Here is a 25185-nt window from a genome sequence, read left to right as displayed (position 1 = left end):
TACAAAAGGAATGAGTTCGAAGAACTCAGCAAGGTAGTTATTCCATATTGAGAAATCATACACATACAGAACATACATAATGCAATGTGATATGGAACATATGATGCAGTATGACTCTAACTCTATGAATGCTAGTCTCTAGGGTAGACATGCTTTAAGTCATAGCACCATACTTCTTTGGGTGGTCAGTCACTCCCCCTCAATCATACAAGATATCTTGGGTCTGCCAGGGAAGTTCGATAAAGTCATCTCAAAAACCATGGTAAGGGAATAGGTCACCACTCTCTCACATCACCATTTGGTATAAGTACTGGTGCATGTCACAGTAAAACCTAGCCCAATGCAAGTCATCTACTCAGTTGGTCAAGTCAGATCCAGATACGTCCATTCCTCGCCCCTGGTGATCCTTTCCGGTATCCTTCACACTAGAGTCAGCGAAATCCCGGATTTCAGACTCATCAACCCTATTGGTCATCCACAAATAGTAAACGGCAAGCTCTCACGTCCTCTCACGGATTGGTTACCAGTCTTGAGCGCCCGTGAGCCCAAGTCTAGCCATTTGCAACCCTACCAATAAATGGCCCCTTTCGGGTATCCGTAGCATGGTTTATGTCCCCTACCGGATTGGTTACCGGCCTAGAGCGCCCATCCAACCATACACTACCACAGGTTGTTCGGTCTCAATGCCCTTCCGATTCGGGTCTGACACGACAAGGATAAACCTAGCTAACCAACTAGACAGTCCAATATATGTCATCCAATAACCCGGGGAAGTGTCTATAGGCACCATCAGAGAACATCCCATATTATTCCCTCCGATGCCTAAGGACAGAAGTGTCAATAGAACACTACCCAATCCCAAGTCATACATAAGCAATCACATGTTCAAGTTCATCATCTTTCATGCATCCAATGCATCTTATCATAAAATTTAAATCATGATATTGAAATGAATCATCATAGACATAAGTAAACAAGAATAGTAAGGTAACATGACAAAAGTATGAAGATGTCAATACTACTGTTCTAACACATATATAACAATCTTATAAGGATTTAAAAGTAATCAAAAGGTTCTATTCATAAACAAGAACATAAATCATAAGTTGGTGATCTATATGTTTATGGAGATAACCATCCTTACCTTGGGTTGAATTGATGATGAATTGAGAGTACCAAGAAATAGTCCAAAATAATTGTTAAGGCCCTAAACAAACATCAATAATAAGTTAGAGAAGAAATTAAGAAGATTGGATATTAATTGGATCAAAACTGGCCAAGGTTGCTGTCAGCAACAACTTTGGTCGATGGTTTTGGTCGATGGTATCGACCAAAATTTCCTTAGAGACAGAATGATGGATTTTGGGGGTTTTAATCCGAAATTGGTTTTCCGGTGTTCGAATCAATCTGAAACTTGGAGGAACACTTAACAACATTAGTAGGACACTATAAGTCAAGAATTTTACCCAATCCAATGGTCCAAACAAAAAGCCCCAAATTGAGCTAACAAGTTCAAGTGACAAACATCATGGCATGAGTTGGGATTGATTGCATTGTCATGGAAATGGCATGTAATAGCTAGGGGAACTAATAGAATTTTGATTGGAATCATATAGAAGTGATAAACATGAACATAGCATGTCCTACAACTCAATTTGGTACAAAATGACATGATGTTAATAGAAAATTTGAGGAATACATATGCTAGGCATGAGGTGGAGGCATAGCATCAATGGATGGCTAAGAAGATCATAGGTTAATCATGTGTAGACACTTGGAGTGGTGGTTGCAAGGTTGCAGCACCATTTCCAATGTCTCACCAGCAAGAAAGGAATAGAAAAGAATAGAAAATGGTAGGATAGAGAGTGGAATGGTGATTCATACCTTGGTGTGGAAAATATAGACAAGAATCAATAGTAAACAATGAGTTTTTGATGAGGTGCCCTTCACATTAGCCAAGGAGATGCCTTGGGAAGCTCTCCCCACGATTTCAAGTGAGAAAATGATTGCACAAGGGCTCAAGGCTCGAGGTCATAATAAATAGAATAGGAATATTCCATGGAATCTTTAACTTGGCAGATTGGGAAACTTTGGTCGATGGCATCGACCAAAAGGATCGACCAAAATGTTTCTCAGCAGAAAAACAAGTTTAGTTCAGCAACTTCAAGTAGGGATTTGAAAGGCTATATAAGGTCAATTTGAGTGAGGTTTTCTTCCACAATTCAATCAAGAAGTTTAGTTTCGGGGAATACCTTCGGATTGTGCACAGGAGGTCATTAGGTACATTAACTAATTAATCTTCTCCGATGCGCAGACTTTCCTTAAACACTGATAATGCATTTAAGCAAGGGGTATCATCATCAATGTCCATAGGCTCGGTCTCCGAATCATGATCATCGATCAGAATGGTCCATAGGTCTCTTCTACCACTGCTTCGGGTCTTCAGACCTGAATACAACAGTGGATCCTGGTTAGGGTCAGGGTTAGAATAGGGCTGGATATTTATCCAAGGATTTTTAAAATTTCAATTTTACCCTCGTCCCTTATTCTATATATTTTTTTTCTACTCTCAATTTTCTTCCTTGGCTCCAATAGCACCACCCACCACATAATTCTCTGATCACACATCTTAGATTCACATTCATTGCTACCATATTAATGGAACGAAATCTCTAATCTCAATGAGGGATCAGATGGTATTTATATTAGAGTAAGATAGTATAGCACAATGAAAGATCGTATGTGATTATATACAATATAATTAGTCTCTAATCTCTAATAGGCTGGTGCCGTAGGAATTGAGGATAAAGAATTGAGAGAGGAGAAAAAAATAGAATAAGGGATGAGGGTAAAATTGGAACATAAAAGATACTTAAATAAAGAAGGGTAAAATCAGTATTTCACACATTTGTCTAGTGATGATATCATCATTTAACTTCAATTATTAACTACAAGGGGACATTTGTAATTGATTTTTTTCTAAGGGTAGTAGTTGTAATTGACTACAAACCCAAGGGGTCTATATGTAATTTGCCTATTTATAATTGAGTATCTAATCTCCCCACCAATAGCACAGATAAAGAGTGTGGTGTTCAGTGTAATCAAAGACCAATAGGAACCCATTACAGAATAACCAACTTTGTAAATGTTTCAAAATTCAGTTTTGTAAAGCAATTTAGTCTTACGATAGAAGCAGGAGGTATAGATAGGACACGGAGACTGAAAGCACATTGGCTACAAGGATGCAAAAAAATCAAACTAAAGTCGTAAGCACAAGGACTACATATATTGGTTAATCCTTACCAATAATGATCAGCAACGCCAGGAACCACTTCATGTGTGACCTCCCATTTTCAAATGGCAGACGGAAATCAAAATAATAAAGTAGTATCTCTACAACTTTAATAAAAACTATTCTAGGTAGCTTGGAAACTTAACCTATTCCTCCCTGCAAGCGTAATTATGGATAACTTCATATTCCAGGGTGTTGACACCATTTCTTCCATTCATACTCACTAAGTCTACCCTTTCTTGTACTTCAATTTCTTCTGAAGTTGGCTACTATATCAGGCAAGCTTTGTTGCTTCATAAGCTTTTCAAAATGGTTGAACAACATCTTCCAAGGCCTTGGCTATTCTGATAAGAGAGCTAGATTTAGTCACAGAAGAAGTGGCGTCCATTAATACTTTGAACAAAATTACTTCGGGTGTTATGTAGAGAAGTGGTAGAGAAATTGGAACTAAAAGATTGTTATTTGAGAAAGGTGGAGTTAGTTGTTTTTCTCTTTAATAAAAAATGGTAGCTTTGGGGGAAATAATATAAAGAGACAGCTGTTGGGGATACGTAGGGGTTTATTGATCTAGTAATGAAGAAATGTGAGTTTTAGGGAAGGGAATTTGGTTGAGGTGCCACAACCTTTGGGGGGTTAGGCACTTTTAAGGAGGGGCATTTGGGCAAACAAAAGATTGTCCATAACTGACTTGAGGTCTTGCTCATATATAGTAGTATGATAGTATGATAGTATGATATGATTGAATTTATTACTCTTTGCTCATGATTATGGTTTTGTGTGCGTTATTTATTACTGTGGTTGTAACTTGATCTTCTGACTATGGATCACATCCACATGTAGTTGGGTTGGATCTGATACCGTCAGGTGGGGTGTGACATGACTGATTCCTTTTCCTTACTAGACTACATTAACAACACAAACGAATGCATTAGGAGGAGCATGAGTCTTATTTTGTTCTATAAGTGATGATTAAGTGCATCATCTGAGGTATTAGAGGTTGGGAGCTCTTCTTGTGAGATCAATCCAAGGCAAAGAGTAAATAGACTTAGAAACCAACTAGCCAACTGGCTACGTCTGCTCCCCTAAGAGGAAGGCTCGAGTTCGACCTTTCCATTTGCCATTTGTAACTACAAAAGAAGCCTATGGCAGCAACTCTTTCTTCTTGCTGGAAGAGAGTTCTTCTTCGACGGAGTCTTCTTCCCGTTCTCAATAGCCTATTGATTGGTATGGTAATAAGCTTCACCTACTCTTTTTCACATAGCACCATATGTCTAAGTGTGTGTGATTTGTCCCACTGCATAAAGGCACATATCCATCTTTATAGGCTTCTAGGAGTGAAAGAGCTTCTGAAACAAGATAGTCTTTATTATAAAATAGAAATAATTTGCCGTACTCACCAAATTGAATACAAGCTACCACTCTCAATTATAGCTCACTCGCTAACATTACAAGATGGGAGCTTGATCACTATGAAGGTTGGTCCCGTTCCAACTCTCGAGGCTTCTCAAGGGGAGTGCAGAACGGGGGGAGGGGAGACTAAGAACCCACTATTTATGGAAACTAACTAAAGAGGGGGAACTAAAGGGTAATGGGGCATCACTACCATTAGGGTGTTTGAACTCCTTGTAACTATTAGAATGACTTAGATTTGTAATTCATGAACTAACTTGTGAAAAAAGTTTAGATTTCCACCCTCTAAACACGAACTTGTCTTGTCAAGGAGGTCTCGAAAGATCTTATTCTTGAAGAGACCAAATTATGTAGAAAGATCAAGGTACTTGCCTACACCTTTGCCAAATGAAAATTTTAAAACGCATGAGAACCACCCTTAGAGTTTCATATGTATTCTAGGCTAAATACAAGGTTTGAATTCTTGTAAATTATTGCTTGGCTAGTAGTTCTGCAATAGACCTCCAAACATTGTTTCGAATGACATAAGTTATTGTTTTAACTCAAAAAAAAAAAAAAAAAAAAAAAGGTGAAGAAGAAGAAAAAATGTCAACAAAGAGTAACTGACTGATTGGTTATATACGATTGCGAATTCTTATTCATTTAAACCCTTCATTCTACATAGAGTGTGAGAACAAACTGCTTAGGGCTTGAGAGCAAAGACTAGAGAACGCAAGTGAAAAGGATCTACTTTCTGAATGCCTCTTAAAAGTATAGCCGAGCTTTTGATTGTTTTTAATGAGAAGTTCGTAAGGTGATTGATGAGAGGTAGTTTATAATGAGAAAAGTCCAATGACTAGAGAAACTGAATTATACAAGGAGCTTTTCAGGGAATTCCCACTCCACTCTATCATGTGCCTTCTTTATATATAGCTTCACAACCATGAAATTTTGATTACCCTTATTTTAGTGTTGTATGTAATTGAAAATTGATGTGTCATCCACACATTGTCAAATGTAGATTGTTTAGGGATGAATGCTCATTGTGATGGGGATATGATAGCATTAAAAATCGCCTTTCATCAAGATCTAGAGTTCATCATGAACCTACTTGGGGGGGGGGGGAGCTGTGAGAGTAGAGTTCATTTCACCTATGATACAAGGATAAATAACATCTCAACAAAAATTATTAGGCAAAGCTGCATAGGAAATTTGTGCCCTCCGAACTTTGTTTATGCGGAAGCCTTCGGCATTGGTTTGTCCTTTTTATACAATGATGACTAGTGTTAAGAATATGTTGTAAAGAAGAAAAACACAATGTAAATAGTAGTAGCTAAAGGCAACTAATGTTATGGCAATGGTTCATTCATCCATCTCTCACCTATTTGATTTCATGTTCGTTCAAGTGGCTCTTTTAATTAAAGAGATATAATAGATACTTGACATTATTGGAGATGTCTTGTTATTTTTAGAATGATAAATTGTTGATAGGGAGTCTACCGAATGGTTTGTTTCGTTTTGGGGTTTTATTACTATTAAGGTTTAATCTGAGGGTGGTGCTAATAATTTGCCTATATTTTTGTAATTTCTAGACTAAATCCTCCTTTAGTTTTGGGAAAAAGGTCATGGTTCCTTTCATCAGCCAAACCTTCTTTTAACGTATATTTGATTTCAACAATAGATCATCGTTGGGATACATAGCCCCTAAACAAGTTCACTGTCAGTATTAATTTTATTTGCTCAATGGGAGTTTTACTTGTCATGTTTTAGATTTTTTGTTATTGGCCACCATGTGATTTGTGATGTATTATTACCTCTTGTCCACATTATAATACTAACCTTTGTTTTACAATTTTTTTTTCCTAGATGTCTATCATTTAATCCTTTTCTTCTTCTAGTTTTTCTTTTCCCAAAATACATGTGACAGTTCATATGTTATTCTCAATTTTATCAGTAATACATAGAGCGTGTTTTTTGCCAGTCAAACTAGGATACCTACATGCATCCCAAGATCTTGATTTGACTCATTTTTATTGTCATTTTTTGGGGGGATCTAAGGTTCATTCAGGCCAGCTCCCGTGCACCTCAACTACATCTTCAGGAGAGCTTTTATACTTAATATAGGTGGTGCTTCGCCCCTAGTCCTGAGGGGATTTGAACTCTGACCTCCTACGTGGAAGCGTTGGTCTTTTGCCAACTGAGCCACCCCTTAGGGTTCATTTTATTGTCATTTTCTATGTAATGTTGGTACACTCGATGATCCTCTCATTCATCATATTACCTTGATGTCAAGCTTTTGAATAGATCTTTTATGACTCATAAAAACTTTCCTTGTCCAATCACATATTGGTGCTCCATAAGGATTCATGCAATGCCTTAAGGATATGTTCCATGTTTATAAAATGAAGTTCTGCCCTTGCATTTTAGGGATTGATGAGCTTCCAAAAAAATAATGTACCTCTTTTCTTTTAGCTCAATTGGTCAAAACAATAATATATGTTTCCATATTATTAGGAAAAAAAAATTTTGTTAGAGAAATAGACTCGAAACAACACAAAGGAAATTGGATGTTGGCACTCTTAGGCGCATTATAGCGCCGCTTTCCTTAAGACTTAATTTTCCCCTACCATTGTGTGCAAGAGGGTTTCAGCGTATAGTCTCCAAGGATACAATAAAGTCTAACAAAAAGTTAACATCAAATTTCGATATGCACATACAAACTTGAACCTTAGAATACTTATGAAAAGTAGTAGTTCGTTTTGTGATAAGTTTCGAGAAAGTCGTTTAAGGTGGCAGAACCACGTTCAACGGAGACTTATAAATGCCCATGTACAAAGAAGTGATATAATCCAGATGGAAGGAACTAGAAGAGCAAGGGGTGGACCTAAGATAACCTTAAGAGAAGTGGTCAGAAAGGATATGCATAGCTTAGGCCTAGTATCTAGCATGGCCTTGAACATAACTGATTGGAAGGCAAGAATCCATGTAGCCAACCCTATGTAGTTGGGACAAGGCTTATTGCTGTTGTTGTTGCTTTGTGAATCAGGAGGTACCTATTTTGTAAGTTTACAACTCTATACAAATAGATACCTTATTGTATAGTCATATCCATATATAGTCAAATATGAGTTGCCAAATCTTTTGGCCACACGATCCGATGGTCTTTATAAGGGGTAGATTATCGATCTAAATCTACCTTCGTCACCCTGATCAACAAAATAGATGGTCTATATTAGATCTCGCTATAAGCGATGCAAGCATGCAAAGTGTCGAGTGCTGCACCAAAAGTGCCTAAACATCCCATATCCTATGTGCGTGCACTCACTCGAATAGTTATTGTCCTCACTTGTACAACACATACCGCATGAATGTATTCTATTATTGTTAACTAAGATCAATAGAAGGTGCCTATTAGTTAACTAGGATTTCAACTCATCGGTTTCCGGTGTGGGACTAAATAAAAAGTCTTTCCTGTTATGACAACAAATGCAAGAGTTTATTTTATCAATTCCAATAATCCAATAAATATACATCCATTATAATCAAAATATTACAACACTTCAAGGTTACTTGATGTTATAGAAATTTCAAATTTGTGCTGAGAGTTTTGAGAATCTAGTGCTTATGAGTTTACAAGACCTCTGGTCCGCAATTATTTGTTAGCAATAGGCATTTTATATCACTTGTTTTCAATAGAAATAAAGGATGTACATTTCAAAATAGTGTAATAACGTAAACTTCGAATTAGTGTAATAATGTAAAATAACTATGTTATCTGGTTGGTGGCAGAGCTATCTTTGGGCGCCCAAGAAGCCAAGGGGACTCATATTGAAATTTTTTTTCTAAGGTAAAGGAAATGGGTGGAAATGTCATTATCCCCCATGTTAAATCCTGGCTCCGTTCCTATATGGTTGATCAACTTAAATATAAATTCTTCTAAATAACGTAGGGATTTAAATTACCATAATATAATGAATTTATATTTAATGTAAGGTAAAGGAAATGGGTAGAAATGTCATTCCCCGATGTTAAATCCTGGCTCCGCTCCTATATGGTTGGTCGACTTAAATGTAAATTACCATAATATAATGAATATATATTTAGTGTAACCTATTTTTTATGCAAGCATGATATTTAGTACGATGATGTGATTATCAGTTACTAGTTGAAGGCATAAGAAGAAATTTTTTTACCAAGCAAATCACGATCATAATACATTTAGTTTATTATACGGCACTTATATCATCCATATTTACCATGCTATTTCCGCATGGAATAAACACTTTCTTAAAAAGAAAGAGATTTTTTTTTTTTTTTTGAATATATAAGACTTGGTGTAGGTGGTGCTTTAAAATATATAATTCTCACTCCTAAACTAAAGAGTGAACAAAGAAGAGCTTGTCCTCAAGAGCCACTCCCTCATGTAGATTTGCATTCATTTTTCATCTTGCTATGCCACACTTTGGAATTAAAAATTAAGGAAATTCTTCATCTCAAGCAAGAGTTTACTTTCATTGAGTTCAGTGGTTGCAAGAAATGTCAATATGGTGGCTGATGCCCTGTTAAGGTTGTCCTCTTAGTTGAATTATCTAACTATCTAGCGAGATGCCAGCCTAACTTCTAAAGTATTGCAGATCAGATGCAAATGCTTGTCTAAGCTCAGTTGATTAGTAAACTTGTTTTGCATCAAATAAAAGAAAGAAAAGAAATGAGTAGCTTAAACGATGACTGCTAAGTTAAAATTAATGGACGTTAGACATGATGAAATAGATGTTAAGAACTAAAAGGCATTCAACTTTTGATAACCAAAATTTGAAAAAAAGAAAAGCTTATCCTATGAAACAAGAGCAAAGATACCTTAACAATCCATTCATAATGCATTTTCAGCTCAAAGCCGTTAAGTATTATAATATTTATGACATGGTTTACATGCAAGTGGACTGAATCGGGTCACCGAATAACCGACCCGGGCACTATCGGTTCAAAACTGAACCTGAGGCAAATCAAACTCAAATTTGAAAACCGTGCGGTTCACCCAGGTATGAATCCATACCAGCCTACCAGGCGAGCCGTGAAAGGGTCTAATTCGAATTGGGGTCACTATTTGCAACCAGACCGGTATCAGTTAAGATGAAACCATCATAGGAGGTTTACTGGTTAACGGGTCGGGTCGGGTCGAGACTAACCATCCATAATACATACAAGGCCCGCGCGTTCTTCCTCTCTCAGTTATTGTGAAGAAGGAGACGAACAACGAACACGACGAAGGACTTAGGGTTTTCAGTTTTCGGGATTCATCATTTTGTATATTCAACAATTAAGTCAAACGAATTAGTCCGCGAAGAACTATTTGTGATTGGCACAATTGATGGGGTACGTTGTGAAATTTTGATATTTTTTCATTTAGTTTTGTTTATAGAATGTCTCGGTTTACGGCAAATTTTTTGAATTTCTTCCTTAATTTTTGGAAGATACACTTTCTCCAAATTGTGTGGACATTGTTGGCCATGTCGAACAATGCAAAAGTTCAATTTTTTTGTTCTGCTTATGAACGTTTAGGTCGTTAGTAAGTTCATTTCATTTCCTCCTCGTTCTCTAGTTTCGTGGCTAAATTATGTCAGCAGCAGTAGAAGTGTGTATTACTGGGCTCATTCGGAGGGTTTCATTTGTTTCTCTGTTCAAGAGGCATTGCCCTGTACTGGTTTGTGTGTTTTTCTTTTTCTATTTACAGTATATATGCTTGTGATTATCTGCGATTTCTGAATGCAGAGAATTTGGAAAATGTTTTCAAAGGTTGTTCTTTTAACCGTTGCTACTTAGTAAGTTTGTCCATATTGCACGGGCTGTAACATTTATAGTGCAGCCTTCCTTTTTTGGAGGCATTGGGGATTGTTTCATATTGGCTTTAGAGAATCCCGTGCATTTACTGGTAACACAACTTCTTAGCTGAAGTGAACTTTACTCAGCTTAAGAGTCCTTTAGTAAATGCTAGCTGATCACTCAGGCGTATCATTAAATTTCAATTTTAAATTCATGCCAATGTTTACTTCGATCCTTTAAGTTCTATTAGAACCATTTTAACGAATAGAGTGTATAAGATGTGACTAAGGACAAATCGACTTGCCATATTGAAGTCAAATAACCTCTTCAAAATAGATGTTCCTGCTATTTCTGCACATATGGTTCATGTGAAATGAGTGAATGAACAACACCCTTTGGTGGATTGCAGCAAGGAAGAGTGTGCAGGTGGTATGCAATGTCTCTAATCTTAATTTAAAATGAACAAGTTAAGTTGGAGGACTAGGGTTTGGAGCATCTTTGTTGGAATTTTCCCTTCTAACTAAATGGTGCATTCCAAATCCTTCTTTTTTTTTTTTTTTGGGGGGGGGGGGGGGCAACTCATTGAATGCATTTATTGGGGTGAAACTCCACAAAAATGTTTCAGGGTCCTGGAAACAGTTCTATGTTTTATTGCTAAGATGTCTTTGTTCCAAATTAACACTGGAATGGACACCCCTCTATTGAGGCACAGTTCTGTTCTGATGGTGTTTGATGTTACATTACTGCTACTGTAGTATGTTGCCAAGAACAATTTGTTTGACCTGCATCCTCTCTGCAAATTTTGTGATGCTAATACATGTCTTTCTGACTGGAGGGGTTAGGCATGGTTCTTTGCACCCTTGGTTTAGGACTCCATAAATTCGTGCAACTATGTAACTTCAGCAGAGTAGGGGTAGAATTGCTATCTAAACACAAAGTTAGCCCATTTCTTTTACTTTATTATTATTATTATTATTTATGTTTAAATTTTAAAATTTTCTGGAGTTGTTTGAAAATTGACCTAGATTTCATTGTTCATGTGGGTGTCTATGCTGTAACCGTTAGAATGGAATTTAATGGTATTCACGTTGGTATGCTAGCACATGGAGGTGCTACCTAGATTCCACTGGACAGTCATTAGCATATAAGAATGTCCTTTCCAAATTGTGTCTCTATTCCCATGGCGATGGTAATGCATGAACTAAAAATAGGGTAAGGGATTTGTTCAGGTATAATTTGTCTTAGATATTGAAATCTTAGCATAAGAATGAAAATTCATTTTACTGTGTACTTTCTCCACATATTTTAGTGATTGTTGGATACTAAAGTTTATTATAGAAGTACTCAAATTCTAGGCATAGGGTCTTACTATGTAAAATAGGTGTCCTTTTTTTGTATCCAGGAGAAATATCCGTACATATGTTATATACAACGAGTATTCATTCACAGTGTATAACATTCAACCAACGGTTTTTATAACCAAGGTTTAAAGTAGCGGTAGAGGTTAGGTGATTATACGGGACATATTATATTTCATTGGTAAAGTACTAGTATGTGATGAGGACATTAAGAAAATATTGGAAATTTATTTCTCTAATCTACTAAAAGAATATACTTTAAGTGATTTGGATGATTACATTGTTCGCCAAGGCACTAATTTTGAACATATATATAGAGAATTTCGATGGCCGAAGTAAAAAAGCACTAAAGAGGATGAAACTAGGTCCTGATGAAATCCCAATAGAAGTATGGAAGAACCTAGGAACCCACATGCTAGTTTGGTTGACTAAGTTTTTTAATAAGATTATAAGCACATGAAAATGCCAGATGAATGGAGGAGAAGCATCATGGTTCCAATTTACAAAAATAAAGGAGTTATTCAAAGTTGTAATAATTATAGCCACTATAGGGGCATTAAACTGATGAACCATGCTATGAAATTATGGGAGAGAGTAATTGAAACCCAGTTAGAGACACTTAAACCACAATTTTAGAGAACCAATTTGGGTTTATGTTCGGAAGATCTACAACGGAGGTTATTTACCTAATTAGGAGACTTATGGAAAGGTATAGAAAATGTAGGAAAGATCTTCATATGATATTTATTGATTTAGAAAAAACTTATGATAGAGTTCCTAAAGCTTTAATTTGGCAAGTACTGAAGAAAAGAAGTGTCGCTAGTAAATATGTGGACATAGTTAAGGATATGTGATGGTTCAGTGACAAGTGTAAGAATAGTGGTGGGACAAAGTAATGAATTCCTAATTATAGTTGGGCTACATCAAGGATCAACTTTAAGCCCATATTTATTTGCACTTGTAATGGATGAATTAACCATAGACATTCAAGACGAGGTGCCTTGGTGTATGCCTTTTGTTGATGATATTGTGTTCATAGATGAGACTCAAGTAGGGATTAATACCAAGTTAGATTCATGGAGAGCAGCTTTGGAATCAAACGGCTTGAAACTAAGTAGACCGATGACAGGATATCTAGTTTGTAATTTTAGTCATGATCGAGAAGACAATGAGGTGGTGAAACTTGATGATAAGGAGATTCCTCAGAGTGATTATTTTAGATATCTAGATTCAATCATAAATAAAAGAGGTGATATAGAGGATGATGTTTCCCAAAGAATTAAAATAGGGTGGGTGAAGTGGAGAGGTGCGTCTGAGGTCTTGTGTTATCGATGTATTTTGTTAAAGTTTAAAGAAAAATTCCATAGGATTGTCGTTCGACCAACTATAATGTACGGTGCAAACTATTGGTTTGTTAAAAAGAATCATATAGATAAACTCAGTGTAGTAGAAGTGAGGATGCTAAGATGGATGAGTGGCAAAACTAGGAAGGATAAAATAAGAAATGCTCATATTAGAGTTGGTCTGGGAGTTGCTCCCATAAGTGATAAGCTTTCGAGAAAGTTGTTTGAGGTGGCAACCACGTTTAACGGAGACCTATAAATGCCCATATAATCCAGATTGAAGGAACTAAAAGAGCTAGGGGCAGACCGAAGATAACCTTAAAAGAAGTGGTGAGGAAAGATATACATAGCTTAGGCCTTGTATTTAGCATGGCCTCAAAGATTGGAAGGCAAGAATCCTTGTAGCCGACCCCATTTAGTTGGGACAAGGCTTATTGTTGTTGTTGCTGATGTCATATTGCATTGGATATATATTCAACTCTATAAATGTGCATGAAAACAACCATGATACACATGGAAACACACTTTTTGGACGAAAAGAATATAAACATATAATATATGTTAAGTATCATCATTTTGAAAATCAACTTAGAGTTGCGGGTCGAATAGGTTGAACTACTTGATATGCCTTAAAAAAAAATAATTACAAGATAACATGGTTATCAAAGCGTCCGCCTAGGCGGCAAAGCGGTTTTTGAACCGCTTAAATTGTTGCCGCTTAACTAATGGTTTGATTTCTTGCCGGTTTTTTGCTTAGGCAATACAGCTTTGCCGCCTTTTGCGCCATATTACCCGCCTAGATGCTAAAGCAACCACTTTTTTTTTTACATTTTGTAATTTGTGCATATTATTATTTTTTAATCATAATTTATTCTACAATGCCGTATATAAATTTAAATATGTGAGCCATTTCGGAATCGAGGCCCAATTTGCAAATGAATTCCGAGGCCCAAAGTGTCTGTCGGGAATAGAATGTGAAGCATGAGCCATATTCAACATTGATAATCAATGAATCATTAGATAAACAATTACTTGAAAATCGGAATAATGAGATCTATTAATTTATCATGTCGGCATTGTTTGGTTAAAAAAAGGGAAAAATGGATACATCAATTCTGATCACTGATCTATGCACAAGAGTACAAGAGACTTATTTGGCGTCACACTATCATAAAGGTAAGTAAGAATGTAAATTACTACTTTGATTTTCATTTTTCACATTGAGTATTGATATAGTACATACTACATAATTATTGTTATTAATCTTATGATGCTTGATGAGATGAAGTTATGTTTTTATTCTTTTTTTGGATAATTTTTCATAATTGTGATTCTTGAATTTTTTTAATTTTTATTTTTATGAATGTGATTGTTGAATGTTTGTTTAATACTTCAGTTTATTATAAAAAGTAGTTTAAAATTAGTTATATTAAAAATATTGACTAAACCGCTTTGGTCGCTTTATTGCCGCCTAAGCGCTGCTTAGTCGCCTAATCGCCCAGGCGGAGCCCAAATCGCTTTGGTCGCTTTGCCGCTTTAATAACCATGCAAGAGAAATGAATCAAGACAAGGCACACAAGAAATTTTTTTTTTTAATGGGGAAAAAAAAGTACCCAATCTTTTACGGATAAGAGTATCCTTGTACAACACTTTTACTAGAAATTTTTTTTTTTTAATGGGGAAAAAAAGGTACCTAATCTTTTAAGGATAAAAGTATCCTTGTACGTTTACCCTAAGTCCGTCCTAGGGACTTGGGTACAATGTTTAATCTAAAAATAAAAGAAAGATGGGAAAGATATTACCAAAAGGGTTTGGACCAAAAAAAAAAGGAAGTAAAAAATAAATAAAGGGTGTGGCATAAGCCCTGTATGAATGCTCAACTAGTCTCCTTAGTTCTTTCCTCTTATGATGCTTGAGGAAAACTTCCTTGAGTTCGAAACTTCAACCTCTAATTGCAGAGCAAAGGAACTCTAAAGGGGATTTGGATTTAAGGGAGATGAGGCTTTGATCACAAGAAAAAGTAGGCCAATTTGTGTTTTGGGGTAATTGTGACTAGGAAGTGTCATTTAGATCCCCATTTATCCATTTATGGCTGAAAGTTGGGTTTGACCTGGGTCCCATTGGATAGAGAATGGTCATATTTTCAAGTTGTTGATGGACCAATACGCTTTGTTGGTCGAGCAGTAGAAACTAGCCGTTGAACATATAGGTGAGGCTTATGTGGCCTGATGTTTGCTTGATGGCTGACCGGTACTTCGACCATCAGCATGTCGGTCAACCAGTAGCCAAGACGGTCACAACCGTCAAGCTACTGTGATCTATTGGTTGCTCAGACTTAATTTCCTGGCAGTTGATTGACACTTCAACTGTCAATATTCCAGGACTAAAAGTAATTTGGAAATTGGTTAACTACCCTAAAGTTTGGTCGAATAGTATTTCAAGCACATGCATTTAGTTTACAAAAGTATGAACATGCAAATTTATGCAATTATATGGTGCCACTTGTCTTAGTCTGCAGTTTTCATTTTTGAGCAGCCAAATGCATCAAACTGTGTATGAGCCATAGACCCTGATGATGATGGTGTGCAACATGTGATCTAACAACAACTACTACTGGTGGTGGTGGTGGTGCATAGTCCTCATCCTTCTTGGTGTCCTGATCCTTCAACTCAATGTCATCAACGTTCTTTGGATGGGTCCTCTTTAGTAGTCCCTTGGTTCCTCATCCTTCTTGGTGTCCTGATCCTTCAACTCAATGTCATCAACGTTCTCTAGATGGGTCCTCTTTGGTAGTGCCCTTGGTGGTGGTGGCCCATCAGTGAGCCGCATCCTCTTGATGGTTGTGCCATAAATGTCCACAGGTTCCTCCTTAAAGACGTTGTTAGTGAGGTCTACATTGAAGTAGACAAGGATTTGGGTACGCATTTGTGGGCTACATTGGCATAGATTTGCATGTATTTCATTATTACATATGGTAGATAGACTTAGTTAATCATGCACATAGACTATTTGATAGAAGCTTGAAAGGGAAAGACTTGCATCCCTATGGCCTCAGATGGGGAGGGTGTTGTAGGTCATAATTAGATGGAAGATACGAGGGAGGAGTTCCTTCATTATGTGTTGGTTGAGTTCTACTAGGAGTTCAATTCTATTAGAGTTTTTGTTAATGTTATTTTCTATTTCTTGTTACCCAAGTGAGGGTATTTATGTAATAGTATTCTTGCCATTTTATTATAAATAGAGAGCTTAAGATCACATGGCAAATTTATGTGATTTTCTATTTCTTGTTACCCAAGTGAGGGTATTTATGCAATAGTTTTCTTCCCATTTTATTATAAATAGATGGTTTGAGATCACATTGATCTATTCAAGCCATTCAAGCACAATCGTTTTTCAACATGGTATCAGAGCCAGTTAATTATGGAAGAAGAAGAACAGAGAAAGAAAAAGAAAAAAAGAGAAGAGTAGAAAAGTTGAAGAATCCACCTGCACCACCTTTGCCGCTGCCCTTGCTCTAATTGCACCACTATCGTCGCCGCCACTGCTCTTGCACCACCATTGCCTCTGTCCTTCCTCTATCATTGTGACCTAATCACAACAATCATATATCCATCGATTCTTTTTTTAGGAGCCTTCCACCATCGAGAACCAAAGACACCGAAGCCTTCTGCCATCGCGAACTAGAGAAGCCTAAGCCTTCATAAAAAATTGGAGCAACCTAATCACAGAACCATCGACTCCTTTTAGCATTCCACCATCGTCTTCCGCCATCGCCTTTTGTTGTCGAAAACCAAAGAACCAGATTCCTTTTTCAGCCATCGTTCTTTTGGTTTTTAATCGACTATATAAAAAGACCTCTATTTATAATAAAGTGGAAAAACACTATTATATAAATACCCTTATTTGGGTAACTAGAAATAGAAAATTACATGAACAAAAACTCTAATAGAGTTGAACTCCTAGTAGAACTCAACCAACACTTTCCTTCAAGTTGAGGCATATATATTAGTCATGCCCAACCTCCTTCCTTCAAATGGTTGGTGAAAATATCTGCCACTTGGTGTCCAAACCTCACAAAAGGCATGTAGATGAGCCCTTATTCTAGCTTTCCTTTGACAGAAAAACTTGTCAATTTCAATGTGCTTAGTTCGATCATGTTGCACATGATTATTGACAATACTAATGCCAACTTTGTTGTCACGGTATAACATTATAGGGTTTGGAACTTGGACTCCAATATCTTATAGCAAGCCTTTTAACCATTCCACGAACCATAGCTATATATTCAGCTTCGGTCTTGGATAAAGCTACCACATTTTGTTTATTATTCCTCCAAATAATTATAATATCTCCAACAAAGGTACAATAATCTGAAATTGACTTCTTGTTAGGAGATCCAGCCTTGTTTGCATTAGTGTATGCTTTTACCCTTAGATTATCACTGAGTGACAAAAGTATTCATTTTCCAGGAGTTCCCTTCAAATACTTGTAGTATTCGCTAATAACCTTCATATGAACTAAATATGGATCATGCATGAATTGGTTCACTATCCCCACGGTATTAGCAATGTCTGGCCTAATGTGAGACAAGTAAATAACTTCCCTATCAGCCTTTGATATCTTATTTGTCCACTAGTTCTTCCTCTTTTTCCTTAAGTACAGCTCTAGCCTCAATAGGGGTATCAACTGCTTTACACCCCAACATTCTACTTCTGATAATAATTCTAGGACATACTTCCTTTGGGATAGGTATGTACCCTTCTTTGATCAAACCACCTTAATTCCTAGGAAGTACTGTAACTTCCCTCTACCAAGAAAGTTGTTCAACCTTTAAATTTCCTCACCATCATTCCCTATGATGACAATATCGTCCACATAAACAATGAGAAGTGTGATATTGGTACCTGACTTCTTAACAGACAATGTATGATCAACATTGCTTTGCTTGTACCCAACAGAGGTCACTGCCTTCTGGAGGTATCCAAACTAGCATCTAGGAGACTGTTTTAACCTATAAATTGACCCCTTCAACCGACAAACTTTTCCTGCAGTATTGTCGTCGGAAAAACCATGTGGGATTTCCATATAGACTTCTCCCTCCAATTTCCTATGTAAGAAGGCATTCTTTACGTCTAGTTGATGCAAGTTCTAGTCTTTGTTCATAGCTACAGACAATAGAACTCCGACAGTGTTCAATTTCACAACAGGGGCAAAGGTCTCATGATAATCAATCCCATAGGTCTGGGTAAACCCCTTTGCAATTGGTCTAGCCCTTAACTTGTTGACCGATCCATCCATATTTTGTTTTACCACAAACACCCATTTGCAGCCCATGAGTTTTTTTCTTGGAGGAAGTGTAACTAGCTCCCAAGTACCATTTTTCTTCATTACTTGCATTTCCTTTAACATAGCTGCCTTCCATCTCTCATCAGTATAGGCTTCCTGCCAATTTTTATAAACATAATAGATAACAGAGAGGATATAAAAGCACGGTAAGAGTCAGATAAATAGTCATAAGAAACATATTAAGCTATGGGATGTTGAGTGCAAAAGCTAACTCCTTTTCTTGTAGCAATAGGAAGATCAGAAGGAGATACCTCAAGGGGAACAATAGAATCTGATTCTAGAGCAAGAGACTGAAGTGGTAGCGTGTCACCTTTCTCCATATGGTTTGGCTAGTTCTAATTCTTCCTCAAGTTTGCACCTCCTTATTCTATTTAATCTTGTTTTAAATGACTTGAGTAGTGTGCCTCATAGGAGTGGTCTCCCTCTGACCCGGTTCTTCACTTGGTTTAGAAAACGGAAGGGGTGAATTGGAGTCTTCAGATATACTGGCTGAAGTTTCCCCCGGTCCAGGAAACTCTTCTTGACTCCTAAGTTGTGTTGTGGTGATGTGTGGAAGTCTATGTGTGTGATAGGAAGATCATAGTTGGAAAGAAAACAACTCCTCTAGGACTCTCCCCCTAGAGAGGTGTCTAATAAGAGCAAGACTCATTAAAAATTACATTTTTGGATACAATGGTTTCCTGGAAGGAGGATGATGACATTCATGGTGGAAGATCTCGCTCTCAAGCGAGATCTTGCCATCTTGGAAAATCGAGATCTCAACCATTTTGGCGAGATCTCGGTCGAGATATACAATTTTTTGGCGTAAACTCGATGGCCCATCTCGGTGGGTTTTAGGGTCTCAATTGGGTTGAAACTTGGTATTTAGCCTATTTAGGGCCTTCTGAACACATTGGTGGCCCTCAATTTGTCGAAAACAACCCTAAGTATGATTTCTAAGTCTACCCATAGTGTGAAACCAAAATGTTGTGGGATTAGGGAATGCAAGGTTATACAACATATATTATAGAACCTTAAAGGCATATAAATGAAAAGCAAGTATATCAAATGCATCAAGTAACCTAAATGTTATTAAAATTCCATATGTATGAGTATCACAATCTTAATTTTCAAGAATAGAATAGTAAAATTATATAACCATTAGAAGTTCTATATAAGTCATTAAATCATAAGTTCATAAGACAAGCAGAGAATGATTGATCTTCCTTCGGTGTTGTAGATGTGCTAAGTAGTTGCAAGTGAAAATCCAGCCAAAATCAATGAAAAAAAGGCAAAAATTGAGAGTTCCAGCGAGATTCAGGATGAGATATGGCAAGATATGGTGAAATTTCGAGTGAGATATTCCAACTCTTTGCTCTCGACCTCCATCTTGTCTTACTTGAAAAAACGAGATATCTCGCGAGATCTCCCACCATGATGACATTTGTACCATTATGAATAGTTAAATACCCCATGAATATGCAGCGTAGGTCGTGAGGAGCTAACTTACTCTGGTAGGCTGTAATTCTGGCATAACACACATCCCCAAAAATCTTTGGAGGAATAACAAAAGAAGAGGCTCGTTAGAGAATCTCATTAGGACATTTAAAACAAAGTCCCCTACTGGGCATCCTATTCATAAGGAAAGAGGCAATGAATATGGCATCACTCTAGTATTAGTTTGGGATATTCATAGCAATCATAATTGAACGGGTAATCTCTAAAAGATGCCGGTTCTTCCTTTCAATAATCCTATTTTGGGCAGCCATATCAACACAATTGGTTTGGTGTATTATCTCAGAGTCAGAGAGATATCTCTGAAATTCACCATCAATATACTTTGTGCCATTGGCACTGCGAGATTTTCACAGTGGCATTGAACTTAGTTTTAATCATATTATGTAAATCATGAAAACATTGGAAAATCTCATTTTTTTGGGGTTTAAAAGATAAATCCAGAACAATTGTAAATTTTCTAGCTCAAGGCACACTATAAGAACATAATGGCCTTGTGATTTATTGATACTTGGCCTTTTCAGTGGGGTCCTCGACAATTTCATCCCGTACATCAAGGTTGAATGCACAGATGTAATTCTTAGATTGGCTTTTCCAATGGGCAAAGCCTTCACCATCGAAGTATGGTGGTCTAGAGGTATTGAGTCCCTTTGGTCTTAGGGCAGTTGGTCTAGTCATTCAGGCCATAGATTGTTAACTCAATGTGTTGTTGAATAGAATTAATCTCCTGCTTTTGATGCCAATTGAAAATCAAAGTAGACGGGAGGGGTGAGCAGGTTGAACTAGTGGGTATGCCTTATAAAAATAAACAAGTACAAGATAAAAAATTAAGCAATAGAAGTAAATCAAGACAAGGCATACTAGAATTTTATAGTGGTATGACTCAATTGAGTTTATGCACACTTCTCTCTAACCATAGAGAGATTCCACTAATGAGTCCCTTTCCATATGGTAGGTGGGGACACAACACCTTTACGAGAATCTTGATCTAGGCGAGAGTATCCAATCTTTTTAGGATAAGTCATAAGAGTGTCCTTGTACCTTTACTGTAAACCTAGTGTAGGGACTTGGTACAACCTTCAATTACAAATAAAAGAAAGATAAGAAAGGTATTACCTAAAGAGTGTAGCACAAACCCATGAATGAATGCAAATGATGTCAGAGAATGCTCAACTAGTGTCCTTAGTTCTTTCCTCTCGATGATGCTTGTGGAAGACCACATTGAGTTCTCAATGGGGAAAAGGCTCTAATTACAAGCAAAAGTAGGCTAATATGTGTCTTGCTGATTGTGATTGGAGGTGTCATTAAGAGCCCCATTTATAGGTGAAAGTTGGGTTTGAATTGCGTCCCAAGACTCCCAATGGATAGAAAGTGATCATATTTTCAAGCTATAGGTCGAACAATACACCTTGTCGGTCAACTAGTAGAAACTAGCCGTTAAAAATATAGCTGGTGGGGCTTATGTGGCTGGACGGTTGCTTGGCTGTCGACTTGATTGGTACTTCGACTGTCAGCTTGTCGGTTGACCAGTAGTCCAGATGGTTGCAACTGTTAAGCTACTGTGATTTGCTGGTTGCTTAAGCTTAACTGACACTCGAGAGGCACTTCGGCCGTCAACCGTCAACATTTTAGTTTTTAACAAAAACAAATTTTGAAATTGGTGTACTACCCTACAGTCTAGCCTAATAGTACTTCATGCACACTCGAGAGGCACTTTGAACTTGAATGCTAGAATTGAAATTGAAAGCTTCAAAGACAACTGCAGAGTCCCCCTCTCAGGTACCTTGCCAACATTTAGGCAATTAACTTAGATTCTTATTCATCAAATCTGGAAATAACTTTCATTAAAATGCTATTTATAGTCTAAAAATAAATACTCTACTCAAACTGGGATGACCTTATTGATAGGGTCCCATTACATATAGAACTAGACTCTTATCAACACTTAACAAATGAATCAACTTACTACGAGATTACTACCCTTAGATTGGAATATCACTAACACATTATCCTCTTAAGCACAAGCTAATTAGATAACTGAGGACCAACTTGGAATTTTTCAAAACAACTCAACCCAAAATAGAGTACTCCAAACTAAACCAAACCCAACTCAAACCTACCAAAAAGAATAAATTTTGAAATTGGTCTACTACCCTACAGTATGGCCTAATAGTACTTCATGCACATGTATTTAGTTTGTGAAAATGAACAAGCAAATCTATTCAATTGCATGGTGCCACTTGTCCTAGTCTATGTGCATTGTCTTCTTGGTCACTTCTTCATTTTTGAGTAGTTGAGGCGTATCCATGTGTGATAGTCAGATGAGTGTCTACTACTGTGTGTAGTCTTGAACTCCATTCGGGCGATTAGGCAATAAAGCGGCGCCTAGGCGGCAATAAGGTGATCAAAGCGGTTGGGTAAAAAATTTTCAATTCAACTACTTTTACACTACTTTTCAATACAACTACTTTCTATAATAAGCTAAACAAATGTTGAATAGTCACATTCATCCAAAAAAAACAAGCATTCAAGAATTATAATTATGAAAAATTATTGAAAAAAAGAACATAATCATAAGTTCATCTCATCAAACTATGGTTGTCAAAGCGTTTGCCTAGGCATTTATTGATTCATTGATTCTTGATGTTAAGTATGGCTCATGGTTCACATTCTGTTGCCGACAAGCACGGGGGTCTTGTTCCCCGGTGAGTGGGCGGGGGTCCGGGGAGGCCCGCCTCGGCGGGGGTGTGGGGGCAACACCCCTAGAGCCAAAAATAGGTTCTATGCCACTTTGGGCCTTGGAGTTCCTTTGTAGATTGGGCGTCAATTAAGCGGTCGAAGATAAAGTAGTTGAAAAACCGCTTTGCCGCCTAGGCGGACACTTTGACAATTATCCTTGTGTGCTCCTGTATACTTTTACTTGTACACGCTTTCATGTAACATGCTTGATATGTTTTTTTTAACCTTTGATAGGCCCCTCATATCTCGCAAGCACAAGAAGAAAGCTGGATTTGGCGAACAACAGCTAGGGAAGGCAATCAGATATGGTCCTGAGAAGGAGGTTTCTGAATAAAGAAAGCAATCAGATCTGATCTTGAAAAGGAGGTTGCTAATAGAGAATGATTTGCAGAATATTGCATAATATTTACTACTGAATAATAGGGATTTGGGGACAGGCAAAATATTGTAAATGATTTGCAGAATATTTACTACTGAATAAGAGAGATTTGGGGGCAGGCAGAATATTACAGGATATTGCATATTTATTTACTATTGAATGAGAGTGATTTGGGGAGATTAGGGTTGATTAGGGGTTATAAATAGGGGTAAGATGTGATTAGTAGTAAATGATTATTTTTATGTGAGTGTTTGGGCAGCCATAGGCTAAGGGGCAGCAATGTGCTGTGGGGGTGACTGGCACCATTGTAACCAGTTTATCATTGTTCATCGTTATTCTATCAATTAAATAATATTAGTTTTGCATTCGATTCGTGGGTTCTTATCAAATTGGCATCAGAGCAGTGACGATCTGTGGGAATAGATGGACACTGGATTGTCCATGTTTTCCGGCGAATGCAATGTGCAAGAATGGCTTCTTGAAGTGTTGTTATTTTGTTGGGAACACCAAATTGAGGAGGAGAGAAGGTTGAGTGTGGTTCGCCAACATTTGGAAGATGTGCTGGATTGGGTGTATGATAGATTTTGGTCGGAATTTACTTGGGTGAGTTTCTAATAGATTTTGGTTATAGCAGAGAATCAAACGAATTTTGAGTTCGCACAATCTTGAAATAGCGATCAACATTAGTGAATACAACCATGCTATGCAATCAAAGGGAAGAGGAAGCGGATCGACGAAGGCAAAAATTACGGATGAAGCCGTGATTATTTTCAAGACTTGTTCAGGCTTGCGTCGATAATCAAAACAATTGCATGGAAGTTTTGTTTGAGTTTCCACTAAAGAGAGAGAAGAGAAAAAACATAGGAGGGGGCACAAAGGCTTTTCCGGATAGAAAGTAAGGTGGATTGGGAAGCAAGAAGTTCGGCGAAACCACCATGGCTGATAGTGGTAGCAATGGAAGGGGACTCATCAGCACCGTCGGAGATGAAACAGCTTGAATTCTGGTAAAATTCTAGTGCGACGTGGGTGCGATTGCCGAATAAATTCTTTCCTGATTTTCACCTTGAGGACAAGGTGAGACTGTTGGAGGGGAGTATTGATAGGCCCCTTATATCTCGCAAGCACAAGAAGAAAGCTGGATTTGGCGAACAACAGCTAGGGAAGGCAATTAGATATGGTCCTGAGAAGGAGGTTGCTGAATAGAGAAAACAATCAGATTTGATCCTGAAAAGGAGGTAGCTGAATAAAGAATGATTTGCATAATATTGCGTAATATTTACTACTACTGAATAAGAGGGATTTGGAGACAGGCAGAATATTGTAAATGATTTACAGAATATTTACTATTGAATAAGAGAGATTTGGGGACAAGCAGAATATTACAGAATATTGCAGAATATTTACCACTGAATGAGAGAAATTTGGGGAGATTGGGGTTGATTAGGGGTTATAAATAGGGGTAAGATGTGAGTAGTAGTAAAGGATTATTTTTATGTGAGTGTTTGGGCAGCCATAGGCTAAGGGGCAGCAATGTGCTATGGGGGTGACTGGCACCATTGTAACCAGTTTATCATTGTTCATCGTTATTCTATCAATTAAATAATATTAGTTTTGCATTCGATTCATGGGTTTTTATCAACCTTCCACATGAGTAACATGTGAGTGTACTTGTTTATGTATTTGTGATCATCTCAGATGAGCGGTAAAAGGGTCATTTCCCCAACAGATTCGTGCATTAGCACTGGATGGTGGTGAATGTATAACCAAACAAGTGCACTAAATTAATAATGTTAGAGAGATGTGGTTTCTTTCATGTTGTGGTAGCTTTATAACTATGAAGAGTATCGGATGATGCAATGGATGATATTGTAGCACTCTTTGGTTTGATTTTTAGTCCAAAGTGTGAAAAACCAAGATTAAATGCAAAATTTAGACACTTGGTTGGGAGTTTCCTTCATTTTCCCTTTTGAGAAGGAGTTTTAATCAAGTCTGATGTATTAATGCACCCACAAAATCCTTTGTCAA

At 37.3% G+C, this 25185-nt stretch overlaps 1 protein-coding gene across 4 annotated transcripts in view; it reads left to right on the top strand.

The window, feature by feature from the left end:
• The first annotated feature begins 9922 nt into the window (after positions 1-9922).
• LOC149022993 (chromatin modification-related protein EAF1 B-like) overlaps positions 9923-25185 on the top strand; it is a 60956-nt gene continuing 45693 nt past the window's right edge. For all 4 annotated transcript variants that reach the window (XM_089150877.1, XM_089150875.1, XM_089150873.1 and 1 more), the window contains exon 1: positions 9923-10054. The gene's annotated coding sequence lies outside the window, so the exon portion shown is untranslated. The remainder of the gene's footprint in view (positions 10055-25185) is intronic.

The sequence above is a fragment of the Hakea prostrata genome, chromosome 3, assembly GCF_041222555.1.
Source record: "Hakea prostrata isolate BN-2017 chromosome 3, UWA_Hpros_2, whole genome shotgun sequence".
NCBI lineage: Eukaryota > Viridiplantae > Streptophyta > Magnoliopsida > Proteales > Proteaceae > Hakea > Hakea prostrata.
Note: the sequence above shows the minus strand (reverse complement) of the source record. Positions and strands in the feature narration are given on the sequence as shown.